Source organism: Pinus tabuliformis, chromosome J, assembly GCF_031772625.1.
Source record: "Pinus tabuliformis cultivar Carrire ecotype Pingquan chromosome J, CPIR1, whole genome shotgun sequence".
Taxonomy (NCBI): domain Eukaryota; kingdom Viridiplantae; phylum Streptophyta; class Pinopsida; order Pinales; family Pinaceae; genus Pinus; species Pinus tabuliformis.
Window position 1 is genome coordinate 328,219,103 of NC_142295.1, and position 11,381 is coordinate 328,230,483.

Consider the following 11,381-nt stretch of genomic DNA (forward strand, 5'->3'; position numbering starts at 1 on the left):
CGGTCGAGACTACATGTTACCTGGTCAACAGATCACCTTCATCAACATTGAAATATAAGACTCCACAAGAGGTATGGACTGGTAAGAAACATTCTCTTTCACATCTGAGGGTTTTTGGATGTGATGCATATGCACGTGTTCCAAAGGAGAAAAGAACCAAGTTGGATAGTAAATCTGAAAAGTGCATCTCTATTGGGTATAAATATGGTTTAAAGGGTTATAAGATTTGGAAGCTAGTAAAAAGGAAGGTTGTGTATAGCCGAGATGTGGTGTTCAGAGAGGTGAAAGTTGTTATTAAACATGAAATCGAGCCAAAGGAATCTGAGAAGATAGAGTTTGAGCTAAAGGAGGAAGAATTGGACTCTACAACAGAGGAGAAATCAGAAGATGAAGAGCCACAAAATCTGGGTGTGAGAAGATTAGTTTGAGAAAGAAGGAAGCCAGAAAGATATAGTCCATCTTCTTTCTATTCAAATTTTGCTTTATCTATTACTAATTATGATCCCAGAACTGTGAAGGAAGCAGTAGATTCAAAGGATGGAAAACTATGCAAAGAGGCCATGGTTGATGAAATGGCATCGTTGCACAAAAATGAGGCTTGGGATCTTGTGGAATTTCTGGCTGGAAGGAAACCCATTGGTAGCAAATGGGTGTTCAAGAAGAAGACAAATGTAGAAGGAAAGGTGGAGAAATACAAAGCTCGGTTGGTAGCAAAAGGTTGTTCCCAGGTGTCGGGAATTGATTTTGGTGATATTTTTTCTCTTGTTGCCAAGGTAACTTCTATTAGATTACTTTTATTTGTTGTTGTTGCTTTTGATTTTGAGGTAGAATACATGGATGTTAAGACAACATTTCTTCACGGGGATCTGGAAGAGGAGATCTACATGCCGCAACTTGAAGGTTTTGTTGGGTGTGGAGCCTGATTATCTTCTATATTCAAAGGTCTCAGTCAGATGTATACCCCAGGAAGACTGTACACCCCTCCACGCAGGGGGGTGCGGGGGGGACTTGTCCCCCCTACGAGGGTTCAGGGAGGCCAATCCCCCCCGGCTGGGGGGTCTAGAGGCTAGTGGTCCCCCGGCATGGGTTCCGAGGCAGCACCCCCGAAGCTAAAAGTAGATGTAAAATTGCCTTGTAAAAGTCTAGTAATTTCTAGTCAATTTGGGCTGTTCATTAGGTGGATGATATGATGGTATAAGTTATGTTTAATTTAGGGATTTTTGCCCTAAAAGGAAACCACTCACTATATATGAGGGAATTGTATTGCATCTATATATATCTGTATTCCAAGTGAGGAAGAGAGAGGAGATTGAGAGTGAAGAGGGAGTTACAACGGATTTTTTGTAGGTTGTATCTCTTCAGTTTGCTGGATAATATAATAAAAGAAGGACTGGTTGTTTCTCTGTGGATGTAGCCCAAACTGGGTGAACCACGTATATCTGTGTCTCTCTTGTTTTATGCGTTTTCTTTGTTTATATCTCTGTAATATTTTATGTCTTCCATTGCTCTATAATATATAATTTTCTAACAATTGGTATAAGAGTTGAAGGTCTATTTGGTTGATAAATTCACAGGAGAGAAGGGTTCCTGGTTCAAGTGGGAGCAATGGCAGAGGATGGTAGGTTTAGGGTTGAAAAATTCAACGGCTAAAACTACCAGCTGTGGAAGATGCAGATGGAAGATTATCTATATCAGAGAGATCTGTACCTACCATTGAGCAGAAAGGCAAAGAAGCCGGTGAGTATGATAGACACAGAATGGGGTATTCTTGATAGAAAGGCACTTGGAACAATACAGCTGTTCCTAGCGGCATCGGTAGCATTTAATATTTCAAAGGAAACAACAATAGAGGGTTTAATGTCAGCATTGGCCAAACTATATGAAAAACCCTCAGCCTCAAATAAGGTATTTCTTATGAAGCGTTTATTTAATATCAAGATGTTAGAAAATGGATCTGTCGCTGATCATTAAATGATTTTAATACAATTACAAGTTAGTTAAGTTCTATATGGGTAACTTTTGATGATGAATTTAGGGCTCTGTTATTTCTCTGCTCATTGCCAAAAGGTTGGAATGGTTTAGTTATGGCCATTAGTAACTCTATCTCTAGATCTAGTACTCTAAAGTTTGATGATGTTGTCGGTGCAATCCTTAGCGACGAAATGTGATGGAAAAGTTCTGGTGAGACATCAAGTAATGCTTTCACTGCAGAGACTAGGGGAAGAAAAATGGAAAGAGGAAAGAGCCCAGGATATCGCAGCAAGTCAAGAAAAGGAAGATCCAAGTCCAGATCGGGGATAGTGTGCTAGAAATGCGAGAAGAAAGGACACCTGAAGAAAGACTACAAGTCTTGGAAAGGAAAAGAAGGATATGCGCAACAGGAAACTAATCATGAAGTGAATGTAACAGGTGATGTGTTGCAAGATGCTTTGATTCTTTCACTAGAAAATATTATTGATGCCTGGGTGGCAGATTCAGGGGCCTCAGTCCATGCCACACCTAATAAGAAACATTTTCATGATTATGTTCAAGGATATTTTGGACAGGTTCGATTGGGTGATGATAAACCCTGTAAAATTGTTGGAATGGGTACAATTTTCATAAAAAAATAGAATGGAAATCAATGGCTATTAAAGGAGGTAAGGCATGTTCTAGATCTAAAGAAAAATCTGATTTCAACAGGGTAGTTGGGAGGTGAAGGTTGCGTAACTACTTTCACAGATAAAACCTGGAAGGTCACTAAAGGATCCACGGTAATAACGAAAGGAGAAAAGGTTGGTACATTGTACTTCTGCAATGGTATTTCTAATTCTGTTAATGCTTTAACCTATACAAGAGAAGATATGACATTGTGGCATCATAGGCTCGGGCACATGAGTGAGAAGGGGATTCATATTCTTCACTCAAGAAATTTGTTGCCAGGTTTGAAGCATGTTGATTTAAAATTCTGTGAGAATTGTGTTTATGGAAAACAGAAGAGAGTCATATTCCTTAGAGTTGGGAAAGAAAATAAGAACAAAAAATTAGAGTTTGTGCATGCAGATGTATGGGGACCTGCTCAGGTATCATCTCTTGGTGGCTCTCGTTATTATGTTACTTTTATTGATGATTGAACCAGGAAAACCTGGATTTATTGTATTCGAAATAAATCTGATTTATTTGATACTTTCAAGAAATGGAAAGCTTTGGTTGAAAATGAGACAGGAAAAAGGTTGAAGTGTCTCAGATCGGACAATGGAGGTGAATATTGTAGCAAATAGTTTGATAGGTACTGTTCTGAGAATGAAATTTGCAAAGAGAAGACAGTTCCAGGAACACCACAAGAAAATGGTGTGTTAGAAAGGATGAACAGGACAATCATGGAGCATGCAAGGTGTATGAGATTACATGCAGGATTGCCTTTACAATTTTGGGCATATGCTATAGATATTGTTGTTTATCTAATAAACAGAGGGCCTTAAAGTTCCTTGGATGGTGGTATTCCAGAGGAGTCATGGACAGGTAAAAAGGTAAACTACTCTTTTTTAAAGACTTTTGGTTGTAAAGCCTTTATCCACATTAATAAAGAAAATAGAACAAAGCTTGAGGAAAAATCAAAGAAATGTACCTTTATTGGATATGGTGTTAATGATTTTGGTTATCACTTTTATGATTATGAAAAACACAAAATCATTAGGAGCAGAGATGTCATATTCAATGAAAAGGTTTTGTATTTAAAGGATCAGCTACAGGAAAAGAAACAGGGAAAAGAAAACTGAGAATACACAGTGCTTGACGAGATCACAAAAAAAGTGATGGTGCCTGAAAATCATAATGATCAATAGCCAGAACAACAAACACAACAGCAACAAGCATTTCAAACACCTGAAAGGGGTGTTAGACGATCTACTAGGATAAGTAGACCCCCTGAGTGATACTCTCCTTCATTATATTCTGTATTGTTGACTGATTCTGGTGAACCAGAATGTTATGAAGAAGCAGTGCAGGTAGAAACCAGGAAGAAGTGGGAGAAAGCCATGAAAGAAGAGATGGACTTCTTAGCACATAACTAGACTTGGGACTTAGTCAGGTTTCCTGTAGGTAAAACAACACTGTAGAATAAATGGGTTTACAAGTTGAAGGAAGAAGATGGAGGTAGAAAAAGGTATAAAGCTAGACTTGTGGTGAAAGGGTTTGCACATAAAAAGGGTATAGACTTTGATGAGATATTTTCTCCTATTGTGAAAATGACTTCAATCAAAACTATTCTAAGTCTAGTAGCAGCTGAATATTTGCATCTTGAGTAGTTAGATGTAAAGACAACCTTTCTCCATGGGGATTTGGAGGAAGAGATATATATGTAGCAGCCACAAGGATATGAGGTAAAAAGGAAGGAGAAACTAGTGTACAGGTTGAAGAAGAGCTTGTATGGATTAAAACAGGCTCCAAGGCAGTGGTATCTAAAATTCGACAAGTTAATCTTTGAACAAGGTTATACTAGGTACCACTCTGATCATTTTGTTTATCTCAAAAGGAAAAATGATGGCAACTATATTATATTGTTATTGTATGTAGATGACATGCTTGTTTCAAGTTCTAACATGCAGGAAATAAATGTGCTCAAAAGGAAATTGGCAAACTCATTTGAAATGAAGGATTTGGGTGCTGCAAAACAAATATTTGGTATGAGAATAACTAGAGACAGGAAGAATCGCAAATTAACATTGTCTCAAAGTGAGTACATAGAAAAGGTGTTGAAAAGGTTTAATATGCAGAATGCAAAACCAGTTGGTATACCTTTGGCTAGCCATTTAAAATTAAGTAAGGAGGTGTGTCCCAAGACTCAGGAAGAAATGGCTCATATGTCTAAAGTTCCATATGCATCAGCAGTTGGAAGCTTAATGTATGCAATGGTCTGCACAAGGCCTAATATTGGACATGCAGTGGGAGTTTTAAGTAGGTACATGAACAATCCAGGAAAAGTACATTGGATGGCGATGAAGTGGATTCTCAGGTATTGAGAGGTACCACAAATCAAGCATTATGCTTTGATGGTTCAAACATTGCTTTACAGGGATATGTTGATGCAGATATGGAAGGTGACAAAGATAGCAAGAGGAGCACTATAGGATATGTATTTACTGTAGGTGGAACAACTTTCAGTTGGGTTTCAAAAATCCAAAGTGTTGTTGCACTATCAACAACAGAAGCAGAGCATGTTGCTGCTACAGAGGCTAGTAAAGAAATTATTTGGTCACAAAGGTTTCTGGATGAATTGGGTAAGAAGCAGGAGTTGGGCAGGTTATACAGTGATAGCCAGAGTACCATACATCTTGCAAAGAACTCTGCATTTCATTCCAAGACTAAACATATACAAATCAAGTACCATTTCATACGGTCAACATTGGAAGATGGACAGTTGAAGCTGGAAAAGGTATACACTAGCCAGAATCCTGCAGATATGCTAACAAAAGTTGTAACCAGGGAGAAACTGAGAATCTACTCCATTTCAATTGGTCTTCAAGTATGATGAAGAAGATGAGAAATAGCTAGGTCCAAAGTGGAGTCATTGTCTACCAAACGAAGCAGTATTGGAGTTGCTATAATTAGTCTCCAAGTGGGAGATTGTTGGGTGTGGAGCCTAATTATCTTATGTACTCAAAGGTCTTAGCCAGATGTATACCCCAGGAAGACTGTACACCCCTCCACATGGGGGGGGGTGCGGGGGTGACTTTTCCCCCCGCGGGGGTTTGGGGGGGCTGATCCCCCCCTGGCTAGGGGGTCTGGGGGCCAGCAGTCCCTCGGTGGGGGTTCTAAGGTAGTGCCCCTGAAGCTAAAAATAGATGTAAAATTGCCTTGTAAAAGTCTAGTAATTTCTAGTCAATCTGGGTCGTTCATTAGGCAGATGATCTGACATTAGAAGTTATGTTTAATTTAGGGTTTTTTGCCCTAGAAGGAAACCCCTTACTATATATGAGGGAATTGTATTGCTTCTATATATCTATATTCTGAGTGAGGAAGAGAGAGGAGATTGGGAGTGAAGAGGGAGTTACAACGGATCTGTTGTAGGTTGTATCTCTTCAGTTTGCTAGATAATATAATAAAAGAAGGACTAGCTGTTTCTCTGTGGACGTAGCCCGAACTGGGTGAACCATGTATATCTGTGTCTCTCTTGTTTTATGCATTTTCTGTTTTTATGTTTCTGCAATATTTTATGTGTTCCATTTCTCTGTAATATATAATTTTCTAACAAGTTTTACGGTGAAGGGTAAGAAAGAACTGGTAAGCAAGTTAAAGAAGTCTCTGTATGGGTTAAAATAGTCACCAAGGATGTGGTATCAAAAATCTGATACATTTATACAGGGACTTGGATTCACCAAAAGCAAAGCAGATCACTATGTGTATTTTAAATTAAATGGTGACCGTGTTATTTATCTGGTCTTGTATGTGGATGATATGTTGCTGGTTGGAAATGACAAAGAAATTATCCAGGACTTGAAGACCCATTTGTCCTCCAAATTCGACATGAAAGATCTTGGTGTTGCAAACTATATTTTGGGCATGGAAAGTAAAAGAGATCGGACAAAGAGGAAGCTCTGATTAAACTAGAGGAAGTATGTCGAGACAATACTGCAAAGGTTTAATATGCAGGATAGTAAATCGGTGAAGGTTCCTATTCTTGTAGGTGTGAAGTTATTTGCTGAACAATGTCCCAAGAAAAAATAAGAGGAAGAGAAGATGTCCTGTGTTCCATATGCAAGTGTAGTCGGTAGTCGGATGTATGCAATGGTCTGTACTAGACGAGACATTGCACATGCAGTGGGAGTATTGAGAAAGTTTATGTCAAAACCAGGGAAGGAGCACTAGATAGCAGTGAAGTAGGTTTTCAGGTATTTGTGTGGCACTAGTGATTATGGTTTGTGCTACCAAAGAAGACCAGGATTGTACATAGTGTTGGATATTCGTGGCTTTGTCTATGTAGACTGGGATAGAGATATGGATCAGAGAAGATCTGCAAGTGGGTACGTGTTTAAACTATTTGGAGGTTCAGTCAGTTGGATGAGTAAGAAACAATCTGTAATGGCACTATCAATTAGAGTGGCAGAATACATGGTAGCCACCCATGCAAGCAAGGAAGCAATTTGGTTGTAGAGATTGTGTTCAAGTATGGGGTTAGTATAGGGAGATATAAGGATAGATTGTGACAACCAAAGTGAAATTTTCTTAGCAAAGAACCCTGCATATCATTCAAAGACCAAACACATTGATGTTCAATATCACTTTGTGAGGGATATGATAGAAGACAAAAACGTGTTGCTGGTAAAGGTGGACACTTTGAAGACTACTGCAGATGCATTGAAAAAATTTGTGAGCTCTCAGAAGTTCTCTTGGTGTAGAGGAACAATGGGTGTTGCAGGGCTGGATAAATGACTAAGCTCTCTTGTGGACCCCTGCGGAAAGAAAAAAACAAGTGGGAGAATGTTGGGTTGTGTTATATTCTTTCCACGACTAGCCCACGTAGTTAACTGGGTGGTTAGAAGGGGGGTGGAGCCCCCCCTTTGTTGCGCCGATTGCGTAGTTGGGGGCGTCACAGGGGGTTTGATGGGTGCAAGTAACCCCACTCTATGTTATGTTGGGTGGACCTACCTATGTTTTGTGAATGATTTTTCGCACATGGTTTTGGACGCGATGGTTTTTAGTCCATGGTATTGGATGCTTTGGCATGTATAAATATGTATTATAACATTGAAAGGAATATAATGAAAAATCAAGCTGGTAGTCCCGATTTTGGGGTCTAGGGGAAAATCTCTATGTATATGTGTTTTATGTGTTATGCTCTTGCAATTTTTATTTTTTGCTTTTTAGAATTTGTATGTAGGTAATTTCTGTACGGGGTTAAAACCTACAATATCCTTTTACTGTGTTTTTACTTTTACTGTACATTTTAACTTTTTACTGTGTATTTCAACAGTAAATTGTTTATTTTTTTTATATGTATTAGCATATGGAAACATATATTGATCAAATTTATGTATGTTTGATTTGTTTGTCTTTTGACTATATGTTTTGTGTTGTTCCTTTGTTTTAGCAGTCAATGTCTCTGTGTGAATGATTTCTTCCTTTGTTCTGTGTATAACTATTTTCTTCTTCTGAATGAAGGTTTTTTAAATAGATTTCCTTTCGAGTCTTGGAGTAAACAAGTTTTGTGACTAGTATCAAAACTGTTTATCCAAGCTCTGGTCTTCTGGTAATTACCTACAAAATACAACAATCATTAAGAAGACATAAGTTGGTAGGAAAGGCAATGGATGGCTTTATTGAACAGGGATGTTTGGGGAAGGAGTCGCAACAATTTTTTGAAAGTAATCAGAAGTCAAATTGTGTTGCAGAGGTTCAAGGTGGCATTGGAAGGGTTTTATAGGTTTTACTGTGAAACGGGGCAAAATGAATGAAAACGAGGGTTTTTAGGGTTTTAACGGGTAAATTTTTAAATTTGGCGAGGGATTAGTTAAGTGAATAGTGATGGTTTCTCGAGTTCAAGGGGGAATGGGTTTCCCAAGCCATCGCACCACTTATGATGGTCAGGTGGAATTTGGGAGGGTTCACTCGATCTACTCCAGCGCTTGACACGTAGCATTTGGGGTTCGGGGGAAAACTGCTTTATCAGGTGGGTAACGATCAGCCATCGGGTGCGGCTGATATGGCTGTGGACCGTCAGACAAGGGGTATGGTGATCAGATGGCAGTCGGGCAATAGAGGTGCGCAGATGAAATGAACTGAGGTGTTGAGGGGGGGGGATCAGGACTTTAATCTTCGGCAGTTTGTGATTAATTAAGACTTTAATCATGAGTTTAATCAATTGGGCGGGGTTTAATGACGGGGTTTAACTTCGGGTAAAGTCGGGTGTCGGGTGAGCTCGATATGGCTGTGAATTGTTAGATTTGGGCGTTGACAATTGGATGGCAGTCAAGAGGTGAAATAGCACGGATGGGATGGGGAAAAAGTTTAGGGGGCCCGAGGCTTTAATCGCAAGTGGTTTGTGATTAATTATAGGTTAAATACAAGATTAAATTGATCGGAAGGGTTTTTAATAAAGTGGGACCATGGGTTTAAACAGAGGGATTTTCTTAACTTTACCGAGGGTTGGTGAGTTATGAGGGGTTCATCGGGGATGTATGAAATAGAGGGTCAACTATAGTTTATATTTAAACTAAGGGTTGGGGTTATTTGTTTATGGGATTTAATTAATATACGGGAAAAAAGTATATCACGGAGGTAATACATTAGGTTAGCATGTTAATATGAAATGAATGTGCGGGAATGTAAAATACACTCGACATAGTGCAAAATATGATATTTAGGTGCGATTTGTTCATTATGATGCCCCACATAATAATTTAACACTTCTACTTAAGATAAACCTTTTTGTGGGTTTTTGAGTGAAAATGGGACTTAACATGGGATTTTTAATTTTCATAGGCAAAATGGTGTTTGACCTTAGGGAAAGAGGTTGTATTAGGGTAATGAGGGGAAATCACTTTTATGAAATGAATTCAAGCACTTAATGTCCATAAGTCATTAAGCCGAGGGTCTGCTCCCACCAAAAGTCAAAGAAATGCTTTGAGCCTCTTTGACTTGAAGGATTTAAAGTACTTGAACATGCTTGTGGATAGGAAATTAGTAAGTATAGGGGGAAAATGAATGAGGGGAAGATATTCATATTAACTTGCAAACCTTTGTTTTTTCTTCCATAGTTGATCATACATATAGAAATATGTGTCTAAGCATGATGCATGTGTTTCGATCCAACTAATTTTATACTTTAGCAACCTTTCTTCTACTTACCCATTACTTACCCTACCATTTTTTCTTCATTTTATGTGGGTACATTTACACTAGCAAACCCTTAACATCAATTTTTCTTTTGAAAAGTAATCTTTCTAATTCTAACCTTATATCATCCAAGGGCTCAGACTAAACTAATGAGCTCCTTTTATTTTCTCTACCTATCTAATGATCTGCCAAGATTAAGCTGTTTGGTCATATTTTATTCTCTAACTAAAAACATTAAATTCAAAGCATGAAATAACCAAGATTAAAAAATTTGATTACCATGGATTGTGGCATGAATAACAAGTTGCACACAATCATTATTATGTATAAAAGTAAATAGTAGTGGCATTTTGATTTTCACACTTTCATGGTGTCTTTTTGTTTTTGGGGTTCATATATTTTCATTTTTCGACCTTCTCTTTTTCTTTTTGTCCTTTGATTTTCTTTTAGGACATACCCTCTTTACATTTTTTATTTTTTAAATAATATGGAAAACATTTGCAGAAAACAAAGGTATGTACAATATTACAAGGCTTAGCCTTAGTCATTTAAAATTATGACTCCTATTTGTATAGGAACCTAACAGTGGCTACACTTGGGGATGGAATTTTCTAGTGAAATGTCAAGGCCTCTAAAGATCAGTAGCCTTTGAATTGTTGTTGATGTTACCTTGAAAAGTGTCCCTTTCGTGAATCTGCATTATTGATGCTTATGACAGTAAATCTTTTAAAGCTTAGGGCCTTCTCTTCGGGCTTCAACTTCAAATATCACCACCCAATCCAAACTAGACTTTGTAAATAAAGTATGTACAAATGGGAAATAAAAATTAGTAACTTGGTTCAAAGTAATGTTTTAGCATTCGACCATTCACTGGCCCACCTTCTGTCTCTGTACCATTAATTTCCCTTAAGAATAAGGCATTATTTCCTCTCTAAGCATAAATGACATAGGGAACTTTCCATAGGAAACCAAATTTCCCATGTTTGCCTTTGTATTCCCTTCTAGAATCTCATTTGAGCACTTTGTCACCAATGCAAAAATCTTCAGCCTTTTTTCTCTTATCAAAAATCTTTTTAATATTTTCCTGCACAACTTGAGACCTGACATAGACCTCTTCTTTGATTTGTTGTAGATGAATAGTTTGGTTGATTCTTCTTTGGGTACTATTTTGTTCAACCTGCAATTCTTGAAGTATCTTCATTACTGGTACTCCCAAATAGGATGGAAATACAACTTCCATCCCATAAACTAGTTGATAGGGAGAAGTAGTAATTGATTTCTTAGTAGTCAATCTGTCTTCCCATAAGGCATTGACTAGATTTTTTTTTCCAAGTTTTCTTATTGTCTTCTAGTAACTTCTTGATGATGTTTACCAAGCTTTTGTTTGAGGATTCTGCCAGTCCATTACCTTGAGGGTAATAGCTTGTGGAATGGCCAAGGGAGATATCATATTTATTGTAGAAATATATCATTCTTTTGGATTTAAAGGCTGCTGCATTATCAGTAATGAGCTTAGTTGGACATCCAAATCTTGATAGAATATTGGTTTCAAGGAAGGTTATGATAAC